This window comes from Dermacentor albipictus, chromosome 10 (assembly GCF_038994185.2).
Source record: "Dermacentor albipictus isolate Rhodes 1998 colony chromosome 10, USDA_Dalb.pri_finalv2, whole genome shotgun sequence".
Taxonomy (NCBI): domain Eukaryota; kingdom Metazoa; phylum Arthropoda; class Arachnida; order Ixodida; family Ixodidae; genus Dermacentor; species Dermacentor albipictus.
In genome coordinates, this window is record NC_091830.1 from 47,223,194 (window position 1) to 47,227,831 (window position 4,638).

The window sequence follows — 4,638 nt, forward strand, 5'->3', positions numbered from 1 at the left end:
GAAAAAACAAAGTGGAAGTGAGGCCACATCCGGTAAGAAAATTGAGTGATGTACTTTTTCTTATCCGCGCGATATTTTCGTTCTTTATTTTGTGTAAGCTTGTGATAAGTGAGGTATTTCTTAGGCCCAAACAATGAAACATCCTTTCCTTCGAGCACTTCCCAAGCTTACGTGAGGCCTCCTCACAGCGAAGGACCGATGGACGATGCAAGCGTACTCTGAAAGCTCCCTTCGCCCGTCCTCACGTAAGGAGTGGTTGCGCATGTCTGGGTTCGAGATGAACTCTGAAAAACTTTACGTGAACACCACTATTCAATAAAAAAGTGTGTCGTTGCACAATTCTTAAATTGATGAGCTAAGATGTGGATGCGTGGGCGCTTTCTTCTAGTTTTGTTTACTAAGCGTAAAACATACCATATTACAGTGCAAAACTTGATCTGCTCTAGCAACGCGTGCACGCCGGCGTCTTGCAACGCCTAGCAACGCTTTCATGCCACACGTGTGACTGGAACAAACATGGATGTCAAGAAGTACCATGCTCGCGTTTCTCAGCAGGTGGTCGACAGCGTGCGTGAGCAAGCAAACGTCACGTGGCTACACAGGAAGGCGAAGCGCTCGTTCAGGGCCAGGAGCGGCGTAAGGACCCATGAAGGTAGCATCGGAGCTACCTTACGCTGAGGAAGCACTAAGGAAGCCCCCATCGAGGGCCCCTCAGTAAGGAAGCTCTCAGAGTGACCTAAGGTGGCCTCACCGCAATGAAGGCTTCCTTACTGAGGTCAGGAAGATTTCATTGTTTAGCCCTTAATTTCCTGCAACTCGACTAGACAGTGGAACTTTCAATCTGCAATCGTTGGGTGCTTTAGATCGATACCAGCTTTTAAAATCTAAAGCCTTTAGAAACATAAGCTTACACAAACCATTCGTCACCTTGCCGTGCCTCGCAGTGAGAGTCATTGCCCCTTGCTCTTTCTTGTAACCGAAGCGGCTGTCGGACTATGCCACCACCACAGCCTCTCGGGAAACCTGTTTTTATTGTTGAATAAAGCCAGTCGACTCTCCGTTGTCCAGCTGTCAAATCGTGAATTCCTTGCGTCCACCAAACCTAGCTCCGAACTAGGGGCGACCCACGACATTGACGCTCTTTTTCGAACACTAGCCATGGGTAAACCTGTTCTACTCCTGCTGAAAGAGACGACGCCACGATCGTTTCTCTTGTCATCGCCGCAGAGCTTCAGCTTCCCAGCTTTTGGCCCAAGAATCCTCGAGTTTGGATGATGCATGTAGAAGCCCATTTTCAACACTGGTGCATCAATTCACAGACAGCAAAGTATCAGCACGTCATCACCGCGCTACCCTCCGACATTGCCGATGCCAAAGACGACTTCTTACCGGGTACGCCTTGGGCCACAGCGTACGATGACCTGAAATGCATGGTCCTGCAGCGCCTCGAGCCATCGCAAAAAAGTAGGCTCCAACAGGTCCTCTTCGAGGAGTTTGGCTACCAACGACCATCCCAACTGCTGCACCGGCTGCGCCACTTACTGGATGAGCACTGCGCAAACGGCAGCCAGCTTCCAATTTTGCGCGAGCTGCTCTTGCAAACCCTCCTATAGTCCATACGCATGGTACTGGCGCGTTCCGACGAGACGAGTCTCGATCGGCTAGCTGCACTCACGGATCGCATATGCGACTGCTCGTCTGTGGCACAGCTACCTATTGCTACTGCGAGACTCTCAGAGCCAAGAGACCATCTCTTGTGCCTGGCAGAAAGAGTGAACCGCCTGACCAGAACACTAGAGAGGCTGACGATAGGGGCCAACACTGGCGAGCAACATCGGCGCAACCATTCGCCTTCATAGTCTCGCAGCGCACCTAGAGATTCACCGCGGCAGTTTTGCTGGTACCACCGTCGCTTTTGCGAACAAGCAAGTCGCTGCATCCAGCCCTGCTCATGGATGGGAAATGCATCAGCTAGTCACTAACGGCGGCATACGGCATCGGCCTTCGCTCAAGCCACCTATTTTTTGCAGTTTACAGCATCATCGGCACCTGCTTTCTCGACTACACCGGAGCCGCGCTCTCTATCCTACCAGCCGCGGCCGTAGATTGCCAACGCGGCGAGTTTACACCTACGCTCGGCGCAGTGAAAAATACTCCCATCGCATCGTATGGGCTCCAGTCAACAACGTTAGACATCGCACAGAGGCGCTTGCATCGATGAGTGCTTGTGATCGCCCACATCAACTTTGCCATACTGGGAGCGGATTTCTTCATCCATTTTAACCTATATGAACCTATATGCGAGTGTTCGCGATCGACGCCTAGAGGACAACGTCACAGTCATCGATGTACTTGGCCTGCAGCGCAACGTCACTTCACCTGGCATAAGTACGTTTCGGCCGTCCTCAACGCACAAGTTACTTGCCGAGTACCCGCAACTCACGCTGCCGCGAAACGATGCGCTGCCCGTGAAACACAAGGTGACGCGTCATATCGCCACCACCGGTCCACCTGTCGCCGCCCTGCCATGGAGGCTCGATGGGCGGAGGTTGCAAGTCGCCCCCCATGAGTTTGAATATATACTTCAGGTATGCGTTTAGAGGTTGCGCGTCCTGCACCGAGCTGCATGGTGCAGACTCCTGCGCAGCCAGTGTTACCACATTGCGCAATTTCATTGGGTCCCATGATGCTCCTTCGAAGGACTGCGTGCCGTCATAGCCACTATGGGAGTCACCTTAGGCTTATTGGGTTTGAGTTTCTTGGCAATTTTCTCTTCCTTCTTATGTTTCATTTTTCTCCATTTTCCTAAGCAATGTTTGGAAACGGCTGCCAATGCTGAAGTCAGTAGTCCTGTTAATAAGGCAGTCAAGTGAGCACAGCATTGGTGGACGGATTTTTCGTTTGTGTGTTCGCGATGAACCAAGAAACAATGCTTCCGCTCAGAAAGCCTTGATATGTGCGACTTGGAAGAAATCACGGCTTTATGGACCTCGGTCTGTAACGCTATCCCGCTTCTCTATTATGTTAAGATATTATGTCAAAGCCACTGAGAGCAAGATGTCCACCGCCTACCACCCACAAATGAGCGGTCTTACGGAACGTCTTAACTGAACACTCACGGAGATGCTGTCGATGTAAGTCTCCAACGATCACCGGGACTGGTACGCCACGCTAGACTACGTGACATTCCGGTATAACTCGTGCGGACATAACAACGCGGGATATTCACCCTTCTTTCTTTTTTATGATCGCGACCCCGTGTTGGATCTTAGTACGCTCGTAAAGACTTCGATCATGCTCACATGGCGCGTCAAGTCGCACGGTCTCATTTGTTAGCCTCGCAGCACATGCAAAAAGAGCGTTATCACCGGTGCCATCGCGATGCTCAGTTCCCCCGAGGTGCTTGGGTGCTTCTTTGGTCACCATGTCGTCGGGTCGGCCTCTCCTAGAAGGTTTTCTTTCGATACACAGGACCCTACGAAATCCTGCGTCATGTTAACGACGTTAATTACGAGATCTCACCGTTACAGTTACAAGTCCGACGCCTGTTGAGATATTTTGTTCGCAGTTATTCGCCTAACATGCGCTGAGACGGCGCTTCGGAACCAGGGGCTCCTGTTGCGTAAGGATGACAGCAGAGAGAACGAAGAAGATCGGAGACGCTGGCTGCTGCCTGTTGTCGGTGGACAACCACATTGACTCTGCTCCTATATGTATTGTACAGTCGGTCTATGTCGTCAACATGCCTGTAACAATATATATATATATATATATATATATATATATATATATATATATATATATATATATATATATAGCCAGCAACATGAAAAACCTATAAGAAACGGCATCTGACAAATCAAATACTGGGACAGAAAAAACCGGCAAAGACAAGAAAGCTGACAAATCTGTCTAACCTATACCGCCTGCGCCTGTGACTTTCAAGAATTGCAGCGTTTCCCTGCATATAAGCGTGAAAGAAGACACTGACACATGACCTGTCACACCGCGCCGATTCAGCGGCTGCTCTTATTTTCCTTTTGAGTCCGTTTCCATCCTTGCCAACCGTACAGCAGCGTTCAAACCTGGCTTCGACACCGTAACTCCAGCAATGCGCGGGCAAATAGCCCTATAGATATCGCCTTACGTGGTTATCGTGTTCCCGAAACCGGTCATTCACGCAGAGACCACTTCGGCCAACGTAGTATTTTCGGCATTCTAGAAGAAATTTTCAAACGGGACTCTCCGCGCATGGCACGCAGTGCCGACCAGGCTTCGTTTGGTAGCCTTCCCAGCCTGATTACGTTGATCGTTTCACAGTTCTAGCAACTGCTCAATAGGGACGAGCAGCATAAGGACGTTAGCGCATTCACCTGTTTTTTACGACCACGTGACGTACCCTGAGTACACGACACGATGGCTAGGTTTTTTTTCTTTTCTACAGCCTCTTCCGTGTTCGTCGTAGAAGCTTCAACGCACAGCTGCACCAGCTTCCCAAGAATGCCCTCAGAGAGCACGCTTAGCAAACGTTGCCAGAGCGCATATTTAGGGACTTAGATGAGTTGAATACCTGCTTCGGTGCACTTACTCCACTGCATGAAGTTGCATGTGATAACACAACTAGGTTCTTGGATTTAA